The sequence below is a fragment of the Scardinius erythrophthalmus genome, assembly GCF_964197995.2.
Source record: "Scardinius erythrophthalmus genome assembly, chromosome: 8".
Taxonomy (NCBI): Eukaryota; Metazoa; Chordata; class Actinopteri; order Cypriniformes; family Leuciscidae; genus Scardinius; species Scardinius erythrophthalmus.
In genome coordinates this window covers 6,998,841-7,022,512 of record NC_138228.1, presented here as the reverse complement: position 1 = coordinate 7,022,512, position 23,672 = coordinate 6,998,841, and the positions used below count along the sequence as shown (strand labels likewise).

The window sequence follows — 23,672 nt, the reverse complement described above, 5'->3', positions numbered from 1 at the left end:
GACTGAGAAAAACATCCACAGTGACACTGAAGCGATTGGACTAGACATTTTTGCTCCGAAGGAACGTAAGAATTACACCAACATAAAATCAGTTCAGGGACTTCATGTAGTGAGACTCAAATTTTCACTTTCTGTTCCCCATTTCAGAATGTCAGTGCGCAAGACTTTCATTTTCTGTATAGGGGAAATCTAAATTGCTGCAACTTGTAACAGCATCAGTTCAACCAATGAACAACAGGGATGAAATCACTCTCAAACGTAAGAGACCATCATATATTTTTAGAGCTACTGACTGATGCTAAATGCTGAAGGAGAGTCAGTCAGTCTCTTAACAGAAGAAAACTAATAGTAAGAAATTCAGGTCAAGCAGTTTCAAAGGCAAACAGCAGGATAGCAGCAGATGGCCAGTGTGTCTGATAAACTTGATTTGCTTTGCAAAGTTTGCTAGGCCAAAAAGAACGTTAATCTCACGATAAAAAAATTGACGCCGTTAAAATGTGTTTGCTTTGCGTTTAACTGACAGCACTAATATATATATATATATATACATACAGTGCTATGCATAACTTTAGACACCCATGCTAAAGTTGACTAAAAATAGGAATAAAAAATCATCTTTTGGAAATTGAACTTAATGCCTTAAAAAAAAAAAGGTTTTATTTCAGTTAGCCTAATAGCTGGTTTGGTTTGCATTGAGAGATGATCTTATGGAAAGTACTCCATGCCAATCTCTAGGTATGGTGAAGGCTATGCGATGATGTGCGGCTATTTTAATTCCAAAGGCCAAGGGAACTTTATCAGGATGCATAGTATCCTGGATCCATGAAGTAACTGGCCTTTAAAAATAAAAATCTGCCTGCCTCTATGGGAATTTAACATAGGGGTGTCCAAACTTATGCACCCTGTATTTTAAGGAAGAACATTTATTTATTTACGATACATTATTCATTCACAAAGAAAATTGGTGTCCTTAAAGGTTGGATTTTTCCTAATTTTTTTTAATTAAGGCATTAAGTTCAATTTCCAAAAGATGATTTTTTATTCCTCTTTTTAGTCAACTTTAGCATGGGTGTCTAAACGTATGCATAGCACTGTATGTGTGTGTGTGTGTGTGTGTGTGTGTGTGTGTGTATGTATAAACAAAGATAGACACTATTTTCTTTAAGTAGCACTGATAGGAGCACATGCATTGTAAATCTACATAGAAATCTAATTGATGTATAGACTAGCATACCAACCATGAACATAAAGGTGAAATTTTGAAGAATGTCCAACTTATTTTTATGTTAATAATAATAATAATAATAATAATAATAATAATACAAAGAGAAAAATAAATAATAATAAAAAAAAACAATAATAATAATAAAAATAATAAAAATACACAGATAAAAATACAAAGCATACAAAAAACAAAAAAACACATTGGAAAACCATTAGGAAAAAGCTAACCTAAAAAAGTGCCTTTTTAGGTTGGATTTAAAAATGCTTAGATTTTGTGCATCTTTAATATGAGAAGGAATCACAAACGTGTCTGTGGAACAGCCAAAAGACCAGCTTGAGAGGAGCGCAAATAACGCTTAGGAATACATACAGTTAAAGGGCAGACAGATACTGAAGGGCCAGACCATTCAGTGCCTTATATGTGAGTATAAGGATTTTAAAATCAACGCAGAACTAGTGCAAGGACTTCTGTATTGGAGAAATGTGTTCATTTCTTCTGACTCCAATCAGGATCCTAGCAGTAGGATTTTGCACACATTGCAATTTGTTGAGTGTGGTTTTAGGAACCCCAGCAAGAAGTGCATTGCAGTAGTCAATGCGGGAAAAAAAGAAAAAAGTATTGATAAGCCTTTCAGTCACAGGAAAGGATAGCATAGGGCGAAGTCTAGCAATATTTCGGAGATGAAAAAATGAATTCTTAACAGTATATTGCACACAAACTCGAATCATATATAACCCCTACATTTTTTTTATTTAGTTTGGAACTCCAAAACAGAGCCATCAACGGTTAACATTAGTGAACCAGCTTTATGAAGCTGATGAGGAGAGCCATTAAGTAACACCTCTGTCTTATCACTATTAAGACACAAAATGTTTGGGTCATCCATATTTTTATCTCAGAAATACAATGTGAGAGAAAAGAAACATCAACGTTTTGACCAGGTTGAGTATCTGAGTATCATAAATCTGAGTACCATCTGCATAAAAGTGATAATTAAGCCCATGTGATCTTCAGAGCAATCCAAGCAGAAATATATAAATGCGAAAAAGTAAGTGGCCTAAAATTGAACCCTGAGGGACACCAGTAGTGACAGAGCCAATCTGAGACCCGAAACCACTCTTAAAAACAAACTGGTGGTGATCAGAGAGATAAGATCTAAACTAGGTCAAAACAGTCTCAGAAACACCAAAGACAGTTTCAAGTCGGCTGAGTAAGAGGTTGTGATTGACAGTATCAAAAGCGGCACTAAGATCAAGAAATATAAGGATGGAGAGAGACCCAGAATCTGAAGCTATTAACAGATCATTGGTGACCTTGACCAAAGCTGACTCTGTACTATGGAGGTTACAAAAACCAGACTGAAGGGGCTCGAAACGATTATTAACAATAAGATGATTGTGTAGCTGCAAAGCCACAACTCATTCTAGTGTTTTTGCCAGAAAGGGGAGGTTCGATATGAGGCGATAATGATCTAAATTGTCCAAGTCAACATTATGTTGTCATTAATAATGCTGAGAACAGCCGGACACAAAGAGTTAAAACAAGATTTAAATAAGCTTGTTGGGAGGGGATCAACCGTGCAAATGGTGGCTTTCATACGTGATACCTCCCTAGTAAGCAACTCTGAGTCAATTTGAGAAATTTTTTTAAAAGATGTGCCTGAGAAACTAGGCAAGCAGAGTGTTGAAGAGGAAACAGGTGTAGCATAAATTAGGGTATATAAATAAAGAAAGAAAGAAAGAAAGAAAGAACGAATGAACAAATAATGAAGTAATAAAAAGTATCATAAAAGCAAAAATACAGAACATTTACAATTGTTATATGATATCCTCCTGAAATGTATGTGTCCCTTCTCTTGATGTCTCTCCTGCTGTTCAAATACATCAAACTGTCTGTCACTCACAGACTAATGCTACACGCCACTGACCAGAGGGCTGTCAATCTGAATCTAAGCTCAGATGTTGACGCTGTGTTTTTGACAAACCTATCAAAGACTGTACTAGATTTTTTGAAAAAAAAAAACTAAGTCTATATGTATAAATAAAGAAAATCTGTTTATGTAATGGAGCCACAGTCATGTCAAAGCGAAACTGGTCAAACCCAACAACCCAGTGCAAACAAATAATTTTAAGGTGAAACCAATGCAAATATGTGCTTTCCCTATGGTGCATTACGCACAAATGCACAGAAAAACACACACACATTTTTTTCGAGGGACGTTCAGAGGCCAGGAGGCTTTTGGTTTCTGTCCAAGTGGTTAGAACTGTTTGGTTTTCCCAGGGCATGGGAGGAATTTTCTCAAATTCCTAGTCTAAGACCTTTTCTCCGTCTGGCATCTGGAACACGTAGTGAAAAAAGGCATAAGCAATCCCTCAGATTATATAATTCACAACCTGCTTGACAAACACACATTCTGGTTTTATCTGAAAATGGATTTCTATTTTAGACTATCCAGGCTGTTTGATGCTTAAAGATTTATGAGTCAGCCATCTATAAATAAAAAAAATGTGAATGCCCACAGATGATAATAATGATTATGATTGTATGTTTATGCAACTATAGCTTGTCACGTGACTCAAAACATGGATCTGAAATACAACAGATTATTTTTCTCTAGTCAGATAAGGTGAACCTGTCCACTGCTTGTCAGTGTTTGATCGACATGCCTCATACTATCAAAGCGACAGCGAGGAATGAATGTTGGCATTCAAAATAGAAATGTATTCTCCGCAGGGGAATCAGAGTTTATTGTCCACCCGAGAGATTGCGAGGGGTCACTGAATGTGCTCCTCTTTAACCAGTCCTGGGAAGACATGCTTCAGGTCACTTCCCACGTTTTGTTTTAACTTTTCGAATATTAATGCGGGTGTGTGTTTATTTTTTGTTCTTCCTTTGTCGTTTATCCTCTTTGCCTTATTTTTGTGAAGCATTATTTTGCTTCGCTTCAGTTCAGCCATAATAAAGAGACATCCACTCTTGGATTGCGTGTTTGTGCATTTTGGGGGCGGAGCAATGAAGGGAGGGGTGTGATTGTTTGGGTTGATTTCAAATATCAACAGTGTCTCAGAAATCACTTACTGCACCTTTAAGACAACAAGATATTATGGCTTAAGTGTCTTTATGGATATAAATGTATCAGAAAAAGTAAAAACAGCACATATATGGCTAAAAATGGGTGTTTCTTCAACTTCAGCTAACAGCTGGTTGTTATTTATTAACATTTAACATTTCTTTGTTAACAGCTTTTTCAGCTTTTTATTTTTGTTAAATGAAGATCACACTACAACTGAAACACTTTTGTGCATAAAACATAAAGTGACAGCTATTAAATTAACCTTAGCAAGAAAAGAGCATGTGCTATTTATTCCAAAAACGTTTTAAATGTAATTATTCACCACCGTCATTTCAATCACATCAGAATTCCATTAAACACAATACATCAATACATATTTTGATCAAATAAATGCAACCCTCATGGTTCAAAAACATTCAGATCATGATATGGTAGTGTATCTACACACTGTTGAACTTACTGTACAAAGTAGGCCTAAATAAAATAGAGAGACTGTTTTGGCCATATCTGAAGAAACACCCATATATGGTTATATACAGAACACATGAGGAGGACAAAAAAAGCTTTGATAAGTCAAATAATCCTTTAATCTATTTGAGCCACAGAATTTAGGGTCCTCCCAACAGCCAAAATGGGAGTAGATGCTTATAGATTATGCTGTGTTTCATTATTGCTGATGATTATGCCATGGGTGAATTGTAATGAAACATCTGACATGAAACGACAACAATTTAGTATTTTAAAAGGAGGTTAAAAGAGGTCAAAAATGAAGATCTAAAGATCTAACAAAATAAGGTTCTGTAGTATTTGCAACATGACAAGATTAGTTGGCAATAAACAACAAGTTGGATATTCTACTGTGACTCAAAACCAATCTCAACTATGAGGCAGCATAAGACGCTTAGAGCGAGTGTCTTTTTTGGAACATTGTGGGCTATCAGGGATCATATGTTAATTAACTTCCCCTCATTAAATCGACAATGTTTCTGTTCTCCACCATATTGACCTAAATAATCATCACAAAGCCAAAGAGAGTGAAAGCAGGAGCCGAATTTAGCTAAATGCTTTACTGTTATAAACTTAAAGACAGTGCCAAGCAAACAAATAGTGCTTCCTGAACCAATTATGTGGGAACAAAGCCGAGAGCAAAATGCACGCGTTACAACATACTGCATAATACTTAAAATTGACCACTTTTAATCCTAAAAGAAGCAACATATTGTGCAGTAAAAGCCAGGAAATATTACCAAGAAACTAATAACTGTTTAGTGAAATTTATGTACTGTATATTCCAGAGACTTAAGCATTAGGAAATCTTTTTACATATACTAAGGTATACTGTTCTTTATCTAATATTCATGCAGTTTAACATTTCTGGACTAATGTCTTTGTGGGATATAAACCTATTTTAAGGTCGAGACCTCACATTAGACTTCGGTATGAAAGCTGATGGCTCTTTAATGCATTGCCACTTCAGTGCTGAGCACTGTAGCCTGAAACCGCAACAAATAGCACACAGTCTATATTGCTGCAGGCAAGCATATAATAGTAACAGCAATTATACTTGAGAAATGGGGTCTTTCCAGGACAGAAGATATGGTTAGGACCACAAGTGCTCTGCGCATCCAAAGCAAACACTGTTTAAAATGAACAAAAACTATTCTTTTATTAAATTCCAGCCTGAGTGTTTCATTCGAGGATATTTTGAATGCAAATATAAGCAGGATATGTTTGAACAACATATAAAAATATAATGTGATTATGTGAAGATGGATCAGCTAAAAAAGAAAACATTATTAAAAACACTATGCACCCTTTTAAGCATTACTATATAGGCTAAACCTTTCTAAATGGTCCAGAGGAGGAAAAAAAAACTATTGTAAATACCCTGCTTCGAACCCTGATTTGCTTTTTTACTATAGCTCATATTAGCTAATCAGTCGGACTGAAAAAATACAGCTACGTGCTGATCCTGGCTTATCAGTATTACAAATCTCCAACATCTTCATCAGCTTGGCATACACACTTGGAAAAGACGCAGTGTGCCACCAACATCGCAGTCCAATGTTAACCTTAAGTCAGTGTTCGCAGGAATAAGATAAGCCTGCCTTTTGAAGAAAGATAGAAATCTGCAACTGTGCTCTTTCTTTGACTCACTTCAAAAGATCCCGAACTACCCTGGGGTGGCAAAAACCAACAAAATGCAGGTTTATATGTTCAAACAGATGGCTAAATGTGAATAAATGATTTTTTTTTTGTGAATGATGATGTGGTCAAGAGTCATACCATGTGATTCAATCTTTTCCAGGGATAAAAAGTGGAGAAAACGGTCAGTTGATCAATTTCTATATAAATCCCTCAAACCGAATGCTAAATACCAAACCGAACAAAAACAATACAAACACCCCTCCCCCTTCCAAAAAAATAAAAATTTTGATTGAAATAAATACAAAAAAACTGAACCATGCTAACCAATCAATGATGATGGTCAAGCACTACATTTCGTTTGTCTAAATGCGGTTCAGTAAAAGAGAACTGATAATGAATTTCTCTGCATCTTCTGCATCATTGAACTTTCTTTGTAGCAGTTGTATAATAGTAGCTTGTGGCAGTTTCACATAACCACAAATAAGATGAAATTATAAAACCAGGGCTGGCATGTTTGCAAACAGACCTGTCTAACTGTTTATATTGCACAAGGGCAGAGAGAGAGAGAGAAAGAGAACAAAAAATGGAAAAGACAGAGAAAGATGAAGTGACAGATATACAGAGAGATAAGGCCAACAGTTATGTCTTGGCCACTGGCACAACTAGCATACTTGGGCTGCTGTGTCAGATGTTTCCTTTGGGCTAAGAGCCAGAAACACAAAGAGCCCTGAGAGCAGATAAGCAGACCGAGGCCTTGAAGCAGCAGCAGGCCTGAAGTCTCCATGGGCCTATTGGTGAAGAGCAGCAGCTGCACTGGAGGAGTATTGACTACAGCTGGTCCACCTTTCTTCAGCATGTGCCTTGGCCTAATTACCAGTATGACGGTGCCAACAGCGGGTCTCCAGACTTCCAAGCTGCATTCAGAGAGGAACCAGGCCACTGGATAAAGAAGCCCCTTAGAGCAAAGCATGCCTGCTATCTGAATTAGGCGCTAATTGTACAGCGTCCGGAAGGGAAGCGGTAAACAGAACAGATCTGCGAAGTATAAACTTTAGTATTGGTATAAAGTTGCAGTACTGAGCTTTCAAATAAACATGATTGTGATGAACTGAATTAAGGATGAATTGTAAATACTATGGGATGTCCTGACTAATGGGGTCTGATATGGGATTTTTATTGCCAGATGCCATTGCTGATATCTACATATGAGTGTGGCACATCACTGCTAAAATGGCTATATATAACCATAGTACTTTAATGAAAACAAATAAGACATCTACAATTCAAAATATATTAAAATAGAAAATAGATGCAGCCTTGGTGAGCATAAGAGACCCAATTTTTTCAATGGAAGTGTATCCGAAGTGTATTATTTTTTTCCTTTTATTGTGACAGGACAGTAGAGAGATGACAGTAAACGAGGTGGGAGAGAGACGGGGGATGTGATCGGGAAAGGTCCACGAGCCGGGACTCGAACTCAGGCCGCCCGAGCGCAAAGGCACTACATGTCGGCACACTGACCACGAGGCCATTGCCGCCGACAGAGAATCTCAGTTTTTTATAATGCCAAAATGGCCAAAGTATTCTTGATTTATTGGCCTGATCAATATTTCAATACATTCATATTTCAATTTAGCCATGGTCAATATTGATTTTATTCAATCACTCTAAATACTTCTCTATTGACTTAAACTGTGGATAAATTGGACTGTGGTAGGAAACCTGAGCTGTGTATTATCTCAGAGGTGCATAATGTGCAATCCCATTCTGGAACAAAGAGCCTGTGTTTCTTTCAGAGCATATCAAAATGGGGGGGCATCTCCTACCAATCAATAAAATAAGAGAACACTGAATGTAATAATTATAGCCAACCCATATTGATCCACACCCATTTAATTAGACAATCTTGTCCGGCACCTCAAATAAAAGTGCTGAACACACAGAAGCGGGTTTAGAGAGCAACTACTTACAAACCACTCAATCAATGAGTCCAGGTATTTACACTAATGCCAGGGGCAGCATGAATCTGTAAGAACAGGCTATTCTAATCAAATCATCCCTGATTTGAAGTGCCAATGTTCCAGTGAAAGACAATGAGAGATGTCGTGCCTTAGGAGGCACTGAGCATCTCCATCCGATAGTTTCAAGGCCAGATTGCAGATCAGACAAACCAATGATGTGTTGTATTTTATAATGCCACCCTCCCCCTATGTTTTTCACCAGCACCAAAAAAAAAATCCGCTTTGTAAACAGCAGAGACCCAGTCTTGTGACCCAGATTTCAGCAGCGACAGGCTATCAAGGTCATGGGGATTGGTGAGGTAGTGGAAGATGATGCAGCTTGAGGACCACCAAGATTCAGCTCTCTGGACCTCATGAGATATTCAGAGCTGCCCCGCTTGAAACATGTTCAATTTTAGAACTTTCCAAAATGCTATCTCCTGTGATGTAGCTGCACATAGGCCAAGTGCCCTATATTGTAGGTTCACCTTACAAAAAAAATCTGTGATTTGTGTCTGGAAGTCTGTCTAGTCACATAATGTACTTGGGCACTTCAGTCAGACTAAAAAATATATATCAATGTCATTGCACAAGGTACAAAATATCAAACCAACAGGCATTTAAAAAAACAAAAAAAAACAATCAATCAATCAGTCAATTTAGGCTGAGCATCTCAAAATTAGCTTGTTAGGTTTTTTAGGTTAGGTAGACTCTAAATTTTTTTATCCCTGTTGTTGTTGAATCACGGTAGCGAACACTAGTTTCCCCCAAAATATCTCTTATTCATTATTATATGTGACCCTGGATCACAAAACCAGTCATAAGTCGCACGGGTATATTTGTGGCAATAATTATAAATGGGGTCAAAATAATACATTTTTCTTTTATGCCAAAAATCATTAGGACATTAAGTAAAGATCATGTTCCATGAAGATATTTTGTAAATTTCCTACCGATAATATATAAAACATTTATTTTTGTGAGTGAACGCAGCACAGTCGCGAACATAAATGGCTTTAAAGGCGATTTTCTTAATGTTTCGATATTTTTGCACCCTCAGATTCCAGATTTTCAAATAGTTGTATCTCAGCCAAATATTGTCCTATCCTAACAAACCATATCAATGGAAAGCTTATTTATTCAGCTTTCAGATGGTATAGATCTCAATATAAAAAAATTGACCCATATGACTGGTTTTGTGGTCCAGGGTCACATATGTCAAGTCATAGGAGACTAGGGGCCCTATCATACATGCAACTCCAAGCACGACTAGCAGTGTTTTTGCTAGTTTCAGCCTGACGCAGTTAACATTTTCACATCCTGCGCCAGGTTGTTTAAATAGCAAATGCATTTGCGCCTATTTGTGCGCCCATGGGCAAGCTAGTCTGAAAACGAGGTGCGTTCAGGCGCATTGTTGACCCGTTGCAATTTTGAGGCAACTGAAATAGACTGCGCCATTGACCAACAAAAACCTGGTCTAAAGTCAATGGCACAATATTTTGGGTCACAATACAATGGTCCACAATGCGCGTACACTCTGCTTATTAAACACACAGGGATGCGCAGCAGCACAAACACATGCCAAATATTAAAAATAAAAGGATTACAATGTAAAAGATTAATCCACCATGGCGCGAGCGCAACTGGCTTTTAAAGGGAAAGGGAAATTACACTGATTGTTTTTTTTGCACGTTACGCCCAAAACACACCCATTACTCATTAAGAGAATAGAGATAACCCTTTTAGACCATGCGCTGGGTGCGCTGACCATTTTTCCTGTCGTTAAACTAGCAAAAGTGGATCCCTAAGTGCACTTGCGCATTGCGCTTTAGACAATGCGCTTAGATCATTAAAATAGGGCCCTAGGTCTTCATGCCCAGGTTTCTCTGAGTTCGTACACAAAGACTGGCCGTTTATGCTGACCAAAAGAACTTACGTTATTATTACAAGGTAGAGAAACATGTTGTTCATGTTTAAAATGGATGTTCAGAATAGATGTATTCATCATGCTACACAATCCTTCCTTATAAAGAATACTTTAGTCGACATATGCATTAGTGGAGAATAAAATAAATCATCCCATGTCCCTGACATGTAACTCTTACACACATTTATGCACATAATGCACGTTAAACTTCACAAAATACATAATACCACTGATTATAAATACTAAAACTGTTCATAATTAAGACAAAGGGCATTTGGACATATTGTGGATATTAAACGTCAGTAGAACATGTTCATAGTTAATGGTTAAAAGCCAATGCAAAAAATCCTCATGCAATATGACATTCATTAGATTGGAGTTGCTTAAAGCGTACAAAGAGGGTTTCTGGACTACTGTAGGTCATCACATCTCATAAAAACATTTTGGAAAGGGCTTCAAGCATTATAGAGCATGTAAACAGACAATCAGCCAGCAAGTCTGGCTTGTGTCTGCATGTAACAACACTTGACATTGTTTCCTACGATGGCTAGTAGAGTAGGATGGAAGAAATTAATGGAAATCAATGTGGAAAGTCTTGCAAGAATTTTTAACACTCTTTAGAAAATATGCTTTTCTTTTTTAAACAGTATTATAACTAATAACAAATTAAATGGTTTAAGTGGGTATTGAACACGACATGCTCTTGCGATTCAAATGCTTTTTCCTGTTCCTCCCTACATGGCCGAATGGCAGTTTGTGGTCGATTGTTTGGAAAGGAAAGTAGCTCTTTTCTATTACCCAGGATTTGTTTAGTCTGATTGGCGAGCAGGATTGACCGTTGATAGGATTAAGTGAGTGAGCGACGCCAGATGACTCCAGTGATATTACTCAGCCTCATTTTAATGCAGTCTTAAAGCTCATCTTGAAGTCTGCCCTTGTTCCATTTAAATTAATCACAGTTTCATCCAAGTTCAAAGGCAGTGCCTTCTCTCGGGCTTCACTAAAGGTTGGACACACTCTCCTCAACATAATCATCTTAGCGCCACTTTCTGCCCACGTGATTAGTTTCTCTCTAAGTAGCATACATCTCTTCTTCTCTTCTCTGCTAGTATCTGTCTGCATCATACAGACATCATTCACATTACCTACTGAGCCAAGTGGTTTTATAACACAACTCTCCCCAAAAAGTATTAGCATCTTTGATAATTAAGCAGCACAAATATTTCCTTGTAGGTCAAAATGTTTTGTCTAAAACATTGTAGTAAATATAGCACATTCATGTATAATTTGCTCTGTCCATATGAGTCGCAGATCATTTGCTTTGTCCTCGTTTGACCTCCCACGTCACTTAAAACTTATGGAACTATCTCTCTCTCTCTCTCTCTCTCTCTCTCTCTCTCTATATATATATATATATATATATAGAAATCTTTAAATAATATGTAGCTAAATGCAAATCATTTATAATGCAATATATAAAAGTTTTGGTTTACATAATATGTGTGTGTGTATATATTATATTTAGATATATTATATGTGTGTGTGTGTGTGTGTGTGTGTGTGTGTGTGTGTGTGTGTGTGTGTGTGTGTGTGTGTGTGTGTGTGTGTGTGTGTGTGTGTGTGTGTGTGTGTATGTGTGTGTGTGTGTGTGTGTGTGTGTGTGTGTGTATGCAGTATTTTTATACACACACAGACATATATATATATAATATATAATAATATATGCACATATATATATTCCTTAAAAAAACGTTTGTTACATGCGATTAATCAACTTGACAGCACTGTCAAGTATTCAGAAAAAGTAAGAGCTAAAGAACCTGAGACTAACTTAAAGAGAGGGTTGGTTACATTTATCTTGCATAATGCAGGAGCTGACAGGAGACTGAAAAGAATAGGTTTGTCTTGGAGCGAGGACTGATAAAGTCTGTTCCCTCACCCCCGTCGAGAGAGAGATGACAACGTTCATTGTTCTCAAATTAAACAAACAGGAGTTGGTAAGGCGCGGTCTTGGCACGGAGCTTATTGGCGAGATGGAAAAACCCATTTAGAATCTAATCCTTCAAGATGTCATTACATGCGCAGCGTTTAAGTGGCTTACGAGCATGCGTGGCTGACGGCAGGGGGTGAAGTCGAAACACTGCATGAAGGCATGCTGAAGTGTCTCTTAAGGATGCATCTGAGATCTCTCAGTGGCTTCAGATAAACATCATCACTCTGACAAACATCGACACTGCAGTATAAAGCTCAATGTGCAAAAGATTGTACATTATTGCATTTAACAATGTTAATGTTAATTATTATCATGGGTATCTTTGACTTCAGAGAGAAGCAACTGAACCTTTGAAGATTTATGGACAGCATTATTACCATGATGACAGTGATTTGAAATTAAAGTAAAAAAAATGCACAGATAAATCATTTATAACAAATTCTGGAAAATTCCATAAAAAAATAAGAATTGTTCATTTTGTTTTTATGGTGACTTTAAAAGTGCACTCAGGATTTTTTTGTGTATGTTGCGCTGACCGGAATGGCCATATTGGATTTTTAGCACGGATCACACAAAAGTTTTCACTTTCTAATACCGCTGTATAAACGTCCTATATCAAACTATATGACAAATGTGTATATTTAATAGCTTTCATTTTCATGTCTTAAGGGGTAAATAAATACACTGTCCGGCCCAAAAAAATTGCTGTTTATATTTAATTAAGCAAATGGTTAAGAGTCTATGATTGGATCATTATTGCAGTATTACTATTTCTAGCATGTTATATGTTTGGCTACAGTTCTTCTAACCCTAATTGATGGAGTGTGTAGCTTTTCATTTCTTAACCCTCTGGGGACCAGGCTGTTTTTGGGGTCCTTGAGATGTTCTGACATGCCTTGACATTTGTGCTTTTTTCAGTTATTTATAAAGACGTTAATGGCAAAGGTGTAAATTCACTCTATATAGCACAAACAGGGCTACCATAATATGCGAGCAACGTGTATGTAGATGTTTGTATTTTTAAAGGGGTGGTTTACTGCCTTTTTTCTTTGCTTGATTGTGTTTATGGGCTGCAATATAACATGTCTTCGTGTTTCGTTTGTTAAAAAACGCCTTATTTTTCATAAATTTCACCTTTATTGTAAGCCGCTTGACTTCCTGATTCTATGAAACCACTCCCTCAGAAAGAGGCAATGAGCTCAGATTGGTTAGTTCGGCCGGTGTGTTGTAATTGGCTAAACTGCGTCCGGAATCTTCACGCCCATTACCTTTACGGGCGACAGTTGCATGTGCTCCGGTCAAATGTAATGGTGTCAATATTGCCTCATCAGTTTGAGCCAGAATCAGACCCAGAGAGCGGTGATGAAGAGAGTCAAGCAGAACCTCCGCAAACACGGCTCTTACTAAACGTTTCTGAATGGTAATTTATTTTATTTTATTATTATTCTCTCAAAGAATTTCCATACGCTGTTACTTGAAAATGCTACTGCTGTTTGTTAGCTTTTGAGATACGCTTTCCCCCTGATTAAACATTTAATATAACTGAATACATGACTGAGTAATACCGTTTTTTAAAGATATTGTTTTATTGATAGAATGAACAACCGTTTAACTATTCACAAAGCTTAGTTTACTCAGTTTGTCGTTTTCTTTAGGTGTACATGTGATAACAGCAGCTGAAGTTTGCTGTTGCGATAATTTTTTGAAGTTTGTACACGTTTGTCTTATACACACAAAATAGCATCGAACTAACTAGCTACTATAAACAGCTTTGGCATTGGTTTGCGTTCTTGATCAAATCAAAAAATTACGTCATAAAGTATACATGGAAAATACGTTTACAAAATTTGTACATATTACAAATTCGGGTCCAAAATGTTTGTACGCGTTTGTCATATACTAAAGCCAGCGCTGGCATTTTTTTACATCCTTGATAAAACTAAAACATTACGTCTTAAATTATACAGGCAAATACATTTAAAATGATTAAACCTTACTTGCAGGTTGTGGCCTCTGGTTTTAAAGCTGTAACTGCTTCATGTTGTAGTAATAGTTTCTTGTTGAATCCGGCATTGAACTCGTGTAGATTCTAGAAGCTGTCTTCCGTAAAATGTGCAGCACAGAGAGCTAAACTACGATTGTAATTGTCAGGAACATAACCAAACTTAAATTTAAACCATTGTTGACGAACTACAGCGTCTGTAGGAAGCCTGAACACAGAAGACCTGACAGCTACAGCTCTCCACTATAACTCCTCCTCTTCGACAGCAGAACATGTTCCGGAGGGAGGGTGGATGTAAATGTATGGGTTAGTTACGTATAAAACCCGGGAAGTATCTCGTTGTAGTCCCATTCGAGACGTTTTTGTAGGCATTAAACTTACTGATTTTTAAAAGACAATATCTCCGCTTACGTTGAACTTTAAGCGCAGCAACTTTGCAGATACTGTTCATGCACCAACAGCAACATTACACAGTATTTAAAATGAAAAAAGTGAAATAGCAATCAACCACCCCTTTTTTAAGAGAATAATGTTTATGCGTGGTTATTGGATAAAATGAAAGTTGCTGAATTAAGACCACAAAACACATATTAAATATGTGTCCACAAGACTTTTGACTAATGGATGTTGTCCCTTTGAGTTCTAGCTTCAAAATTATGTTAAAATAGTCTTGCTTTATCGTTCACAAAAAAAAATACATTGATTTAAATGGTGTAAAACAGGTTTTGCTTGGAAAGCCAATATGCGAGGGGGAGGAGTAGTTTACACATTAGATTTCAATGTCCCACCCACTCTGCATAATGACTCTGCATAATTAGCCATTCATTCAGGTGTGACACTGACTGAGCCACAATGCAAGGACAAAAGATGTATTTAGAAGTAGACTTATATTGACCATTTAAGATTTCGCTTACATCTCTCTTGTAAATATGTTTTGCTATTTTATTAAAAATGTTACAATTACAAGAATAATTACAATTTCAACAATATTTCAAGTGTACTCTTTCTTTGTAAAAAAGAAAAAGAAAAAAGATTATAGGCCTACATTTTATCATATGTATTCATTAGTTTGAATATAGACAATTGCTAAACAAAAGCTTATTTGATGTGGCAGTATATTCTACAGTAGCCTAAAAACTGTACCCAAATCTAGTCAACAAGTGACTGACTGTAACGTTGTTTTTATGAAATATTAGGGCATATACATGCTAATTTGCAGTTTAATACGTTGCTTATACAAATACATTTTATTTCATTTTATTTCAACATATTCCAGTCGATTTTTACTCATCTCAGTAGGCTATAGCAAAGCAGTTTATTCTTTCACACACAGACGCGCGATTCATATTTAGGCTAAACAGTCTTTACAAATATGTCCCCTTCATTCATCTCACAGAAAGGCGAGTCATCTTTTTGCGGTTTACATAGGCCTACACTAACGTTATTCCATAACGTTATTCCACACGTGAGAAAAGAAAACAGCCTACCTCTTTCCTCAGCGGAATCTGCTCCTCATATCAGGATATATTGCTCCTCATATCAGCAACATCTTTTCTCCATAAGGTAGGCTAAATTATGCCTCACTCGATCGCGACGCGCTTTGTTTACAGCTGATGTGGGCGTTTCACAGGTGTGAAATGGTTCTCAGAATTTGCGTTTGAATAGCACGCGCTCTCCGGGGAGTGGTCACATTACTGTGAATTAGCTCGTAATGAGCTCGACTGGAGTCGCTCTCTTTTTATACAGGTTACAGAAGCTGAGAATATTTGTTTTTTATATAAATGACTTCATTTAAAAGATGCAATCTCAAGCTTTATGCCCGTGGGTCTGTTTGCCTGTTTGACTGAATTTTCGCGGAGTTATAGATCATTTTCGAACGCGTTTCAAATGGGAGTTTACTGACAGAGAGAAGGCAGAAATCGCATCATGTTAATTTTTCTTTATTTGTCAAAAAGCAAAACACTTTATTTTTATTATGAGTATACAGAAAAAAAATAAAACTGAACAGGATCGATTGATGTATTACACGAAAATGAAAGATCAAAATTAACAGAGCATTTAGTGTTTATTTTCATTGCAAAAAAAAACAAAAAACAGCAAAAAGCCCTCTGGTCCCCAGAGGGTTAAACAACCATTTAGGAAGACACATCATGGTCATATTTAAGGATGAGAATGTCAAGATTCATCAGGCTCAAACTGTGAAAGAATGGTTGGGCTCAAGATCTTGTATTGAAAATGCAAGAGTCCAGCACTCTGTAATGTCTCCTCCAGCACATCCCAATGACTTTCAATATATTTAAGCTCTGGACTCAGAGGAGCCGATTCATGTTTAAAAAAAATTATTCTTCATGCTCCTCTCAACCATTCTTTCACAATTTGACCCTGATGAATCTTGACATTGTCATGGAATATGACCATGATGTGTCATCCTACATGGTTGTTTAAGAAAAGCTACACACTCCACTCCAATTAGGGTTAGAAGAACTGTTGCCAAACATATAACATGCTAAAAACATAATAATCACTGCAATAATGATCCAATCATCCAAGCATTTGCCTATTTAAATCCAAACTGCAACTTTTTTTGGCCGGGCAGTGTATTTTGTATTTAGCAAAAAGTACTGAGCGTACCTACACGTAAAATGATTACTATTTAAAAAGGACACACGTGTTAGATGTTTAACAAAAGGCACAAAATCTATCTTTTATGTAAATTAGACATGCCTCAACAAATTGTGTTATGTCAATAATAAATGTTCACAATGTGAATATGATGACTGTGTTTTGTATTTTAAAGACATTGGCAGTGTCCTGGATCTAAACCAGCAGAATAAAGCAGGAACTTTGTCTCTCCTGCCTCTATCAGCCACTTTTCTGTCATATTTACTTCAGCCTGGGAGGTGTGACGAAGCCCAGAGCAGGTCTGGGTTAAGTCTTCCTAACCAGAGACAAAAACAAACAGCATTCCCGATAGTTACAGTCTGCACTTGACTACATAAAACGACATATTTCAGTTTTTTATTGCTGACTTATTTTACCTTCTGTCTTCCTGAACCCTATAGTATAAGGATTTTTTCCTGTTTTGCTGATTCTAATCAGCAAATCAGAGTTTCAGAACCCACAGTTCAGATTTGTCTGGAAATTTCTGTGAATTTATGGATTTTCATAGAAATGTAATATTCAAACATAAGCGGGCTAATGTGTTTGAATAAGCTCTGTCTACAGCTGCTGTCCCCTCACTGTCTTTGGGCTACAGGAATCCAATCATCTGAGTCAACATACAGGAATCATGTTACTGACACTGTAAAAGCTTGTAAAGCATGGAAAGCCAGTTCGGTGGCGTTCAAGTCATGGCAATACCCTGATCCCTGTATGAACATGCTGTGAATTCCTGCAGTCAAGCCCCTGTGGGAAGACCCAAAATTAGAAACGGACTGCAAAAGGTTACAGGAGCTCTGGGAACAGCGTTCATTTTGAGTCCTGTCTGTATTTGAATGCTTTAGTCAAATGCCCAAATAAAAAATGCTTTGTTTACATGCAGATCTGCTTTAAAAAGTGTCATCTTAAGTCACAACTACAGGATATTAAGTCTCATTGTGAAATATAAAGTCACATTATCACATATAAAGTCACAATTACATGAAATAAAGTTGCAACTGCGAGATATGAAATCACGATAATATGAATATATTAATAAAAAATGTGGGATAAATTACAAAATTGCAAGAATTAAGTTTCAATTGCAAGATATAAGTTCCATTTTGAGATAAAGTCACAAGACAAAAAAAAGTCGTAATTGTCAGACATCTAAGATATAAAATCAGAATTATAAAGAATTGTGAGATATAGTCACGATGCAAAAAAAATAAGTCACATTGTGAAATAGTCACAATTACAAGAAATAAAGTTGCAATTGAGAGATATAAATACATTCTGAGATAGAAACTCATAGTTATAAGAAATGATTGTAATTGTGAGATATAAAGTCAAAATTGCAAGAAATAAAAGCTGCATTTGCGAGATATAGTCATACTTATAATAAACGTGAAATTGCAAGATATAAAGCAATTTTGTGAGATATTTAGTCATAATTTGAGGTATAAAATCACAATACAAAAAACAATGTCACAATGGCAAGATATGACTTCCTAGTTATGAGAATTAAAATAGCAATTGATAGAGTAGATACAGTGTTGGGGAACATTACTTTTAAAAGTAATGCATAACTTTTTTACTTTACTCCTAATCGAGTTACTTAGTTACTTTTTACGGAAAATAATGTGTTACGTCATTTTTGCGTTACCTGGGATGGGCTTGCTTGTTTGTTTTTAAAAACAAATAAAAAAAGTTTTATTTTTGGCTAATGGAAAGGTTCTTTCACAGCAAAAGTAATGTTACTTTACTTGTTACTTGAAAATGCAATCTGATTACATAATTTACGTTACTTGTAATGCGTTACCCCCAACACTGAGTAGATATACAGACATTATGAGATGTCTTGATTATGAAAAATTATTGTAAATGTGAGACATAGTCAAAATGGCAAGAAACAAAAGTTGGAATTGTGAGATATCATTTTGAGATATAAAGTGATAATTACGATAAAAAGATGTGCAGTTGTGTTGTGAGATAATAAGTCACATTGGGAGATGAAAAAATGTTGCAATAGTGAGATATAGTAATAATTTTTAAATTGAGAGATATAAAGATACATTTTGAGATATAGTCATAATACAAAAAAACAAATATTAAAGGTCCCAGTTTTGAGAATCAAAGTTGCAATTCATAGATATACTACATTATTAGATTAAAAAGTCATAAATAAGAAATAGTTGCAATTAAAAGATATAAAGTCACAATGTCAGATAAAAAGTCAACATGACGATAAATAGAGCTGCAGTTGCGAGATGTGAAGTATGTTTGATGCAGTTGTTGGTGTAACAGATGACCTCTAGCATTCTGGTCCTATTAAAGGTGGCTACTAACACACCGCTCCGCATACATGTATTCAACAGCTAAAACGAGTAGCAGGGCTAATAGTGACCTAATAGCTTAAATCTGTGCGTTTGCTGATGAAAAGCCCTTTGCACGGCGGGCAGATTTGTGGGAGGCTTACTGTAAGGAAGCAGGAAAAGCCAAGCTCCCCCCGTGGGAGTTGTTTTTCATAGGGCTGTGCGGTATGCATGTGCTGCTGGGCCAGTTCAGACCAACCTCTTGGCTGGCTGGTTAGCATTCCTACCTCATTCTGTAATTACGTCTCCACTCCTACAAAGATCCTCCAGAATCCTCCATGTCAGTCATATGAACAACAGACACGTGTAAAACAAAGTGCTTGTGTATTCCATACTGACTTGCCATTCAGGATGGTTGATTGTACATAAAATAATCCTTTAAAAATGACTGCTACAGGGACATATGAGCCAAAATATTAAGACCACCTGCCTAATATGTAGTTGGTCCACCGTGTGCTGCCAAAACAGCACCAACCCACCAAGGCATGGGTTTTACAAGACCCCTGAAGGTGTCCTGTGGTATCTAAGATCCTACAAGTCCGGTAGGTTGCAAGGTGGAGCCGCCGTGGATCGAACTTTTTGCTCCAGCCCATCCCACGCATGCACAATTGGATTGAGATCTGGGGAATTTGGAGGCCAGGGCAACCCTTGAACACTTCATCATGGTCCTCAAACCACTCCTGACTAATCTTTGAAAGAGGCCCCTTCCACCAGGGAACACCATTGTCATGAAGGGGTATACCTGGTCTGCAAAAATGTGTATGGCACATGTCAAATGGCCAAATGGCCGAACCCAGGGTTTCCCAGCAGAACATTTCCCAGAACAACACACACCAGAGCAACATACTTTTCGTATTTGGGTATACAAAGACGTATACACGATATGGACACAAATTGCCCTAATTCACTATTAGAAAACTCCTGCATGCATCCTGTTATTGCATATTCGTATGAAGTTGCTTATCCTTCGATAAACAACTTCATATGAATATGCAACAAGATGCATCATATCATTTCTCTGCGTGCTATGGCCAACAGGTGCTAATTGTCTCATCCAACATTAACATATTTCTCAAACAGCTTTCCTGAGGATAAAAGCTCCATTTAGTGGCTAGCACTTATTTTAAGTATAGCACTTGATGGATAATAACAGAGACACCGAAAACGAAAGTGTGTAACAAAACATCTTTCATTAAGACTCTTTTCTTTCCTGCTTTTTTTGAGAGCGTTACAACACTGAATCTACTAATGAAAATGTTCAATAAGGTCTCACAGTACGCTTCACTAATAAAGGCTTTTCACTGTGGAGAGTGCATAGGCGTATAGAAACACATGAGTGCAATGTGACGTTCAGGCCGCAGGAGTGCAGATAAGAATATTGGGTTTAGCCTGACCTGGAAGCATAGACAGTAAAAGAAATGGACACAGCGACCCCATTGGATTCAACGGAGACAAAGTGAAGCCCATTAGAAACTTTTACTTCCTGGGGGTCCAGCGTACTGCGCAGACTCAAACTGAGCTCGACGACGTAGATGTGACGTGAGCAAACCGTCTGTCTTCTAGTGGCTGTGCCAAGATCAATCTGAATCATTACCTTCCGAAACTCGCAGAGACGGAGAGCGTGAGTAGGAGCTGTCCATGATCTTGGAGCAGGAGAAACTTTTTGTAGGTGTTCTGATTAATTACTTTGTCATTTTGCCTCGACGTCCTCCCGATTGCTCGCGAGCTTCTCTTCCTGTCCATACGGTAATTTCCTACTGTGCGACAGAGAGTCGCGTGGCTGTGACGCAATCGTTAGCCTACTTTTACAAAAACTGCTTCTACAGGGCCATAACGTAAGCTACAAGGTAATGGAGCCTTTTATACATTTTCGTGTTTCTTTAGAAATAAATAATGGACAAATGGAGTCTTTAAACGCCTCAGATGTGAAGTTATTCGCTGTCAAAGTGACGCCAAAATGAATGGGAGTCAATGGGATGCTAACTGCAGGTGGGGTTCCGTTAGCCAATGGCGGCGTCCGGGGGTGCTTCAAAATAATACAAATCGCTGCACCCTTGCCTGGAAGCCACATTCAATGATGCTGACAGGCAATAAAAGACACAATTATGCGGTCTGTCTGAGCTCATTAAATGTAAAGGGTTATTGAAAGGTAACAGGCTATTATAAGGCCTATATGTGAATACAGAATACAGCTGGGTGATACAGCTAAAGAAATATTCTCATTATTTTTTCATATAAATAATAAACAAAATAGAACTTATTTGACTATGTTTAAACTAACTGAATAATATCTATAAATAAATTCATAATGTATAGTATTTTAATCAATATAATATATATAAACTACTATTTAAAGGTTTGGGGTCCGTAAAAGAGATTTATACTTTTATTCAGCAAGCGTAAAATAAATTAATTCAAAAGTGACAGTAAAGGCATTTATATAATGTTACAAAAGATTTCTATTTCAAATGAATGCTGTTCAATTGATGTTCATTTGTTGAATGCAGAATCCTGTAAAGATGTTATCTTAATATTTCCACAAAAAAACATAAGAACAAAAGAAATGTCTCTTGATCACCAAATCAGAATATTAAAATGATTTCTGAAACATCTTGTGATGCGAAAGAAAATTCAGCTTCACCATTACAAGAATTAATTATACAATATAACTGTTTTACATGTATTTTTGATCAAATAAATGCAAAACAAATCTGAAATGTTTAGTTTTGAAATCACTTTAAAAAATCTTAGTGACCCCAAACTTTTGAATGATATATATATATATATATATAGCCTATATATTATAAAACACATATTTATTAATTTATTATCAAAGTTTATCAGAGCTATTAAAATGCCTTAACACGTCTTGAAATTAGTATTTTAGTCAATCTTTTGGAGACTTAATTACCAAAAAAAGTGTGAATTAAAATCATTGCAGTATAGAGTTAAATTTTGAATTAGCAGGAAAAGGATGCAATATTTTCAATAAATCATCTGGCTCTATTCCAGAGCTCTCTCAAACACTGAATGAAGGCTAACCTAACAGCAGCTACTCTATAATTATCTGTGCCAAATGGTAGACCATCAAACATGTGACATAAACCACAAACATTAATAAGATAGATCAAAAAGCATCGCTTCATGTGCTTTTTCTGCACCACTGTGTCTTGTTAAGACTTCTAGAGATCGACTAGTTTATTTTAAATATGTGTTCATTGGAGAAACTGTCTTTATATTTGCTAATATTTACACAAGATCAAAAAATGAGATCTACATGGAAATGGCATGACAGATTAAAGTAATCAAATCCCCAATCAAACCAAACACAGCTATTCCAACAAGGGTGGAATACAAGGATATTAAACCAATGTCAAAGAAGAGAACTAATGACACAGTATTGCAAACGACACTGAACAACAAGAGGAAAAACAATTACACAAGCTATGTTGCAAATGGAGAATATATTAGCAGTACGTGTAAAAAAAAAAAAAAAAAAACTTGGGTGATGTCTGAACAATCTGGCCCATTCATGCAGCACATGCCATGCCTGCAGCACAGGGATTTAGACGATCAGCTGAGTGCAGCCTCCACTACAATACAACATTGTTCTCAAACGAAACGCTGCTTGTTTGCCTTCAAACTCTAATGTGCGGCTTATCAGGGAAGCACAGCTCCAAATCTCCCTCTGAGCTCGCAAACTGAAATCAGTGTGTGTCCATTTCCTATACTGCACTGCACATTGTCAAACAAGCACTACGCTTGCCAAAACGCCTTTTGAAATGCTGGTTTGAACTTTGAACAGGAGCTGAGGTAAGAAACAGAGATGAATGGGAAAAGAAAGACAGCTTACACAACTTGAGAATAAACCTTACAGAAAAATACAATCAATGCCTTAAACACTCTAAAACTGTATTAGAAGTGGACCTTTATGTCAAACTTAAATGTATGTTTTAGATAAATTACATGACAAACTATTAAAGCAAGAGGAATTTATTTTTTAAAGCAGGACAGTATAAGCACACAGAACTTGAAGTTTAAATTATAAATGTTCAAAATGATGATTGTCAAGTATTAGCAGAACATGAAAATGCTATGATCGTTTGTTTGCAAATGTCACTAGATGTGATATTTTGCATCTAATGCAATGACATATCATATATTTCACCTGTGCCATAAAATCTATCATTTTAATTCCACATCCCTTTCGACGTGGAACCTGTGAAGCATCACAGCATCAAACAGGGACACTTTCTCCTTTTCAGCACTTATCTACTCTCCCTCATCACTGA

The 23,672-nt window shown here is 36.7% G+C and overlaps 1 protein-coding gene across 1 annotated transcript in view; it reads right to left on the bottom strand.

Annotated features, from left to right (window-relative positions):
• slco3a1a (solute carrier organic anion transporter family member 3A1a) overlaps positions 1 to 23,672 on the bottom strand; it is a 69,643-nt gene that overhangs the window by 31,118 nt on the left and 14,853 nt on the right. The gene's annotated exons all lie outside the window — the stretch shown is intronic.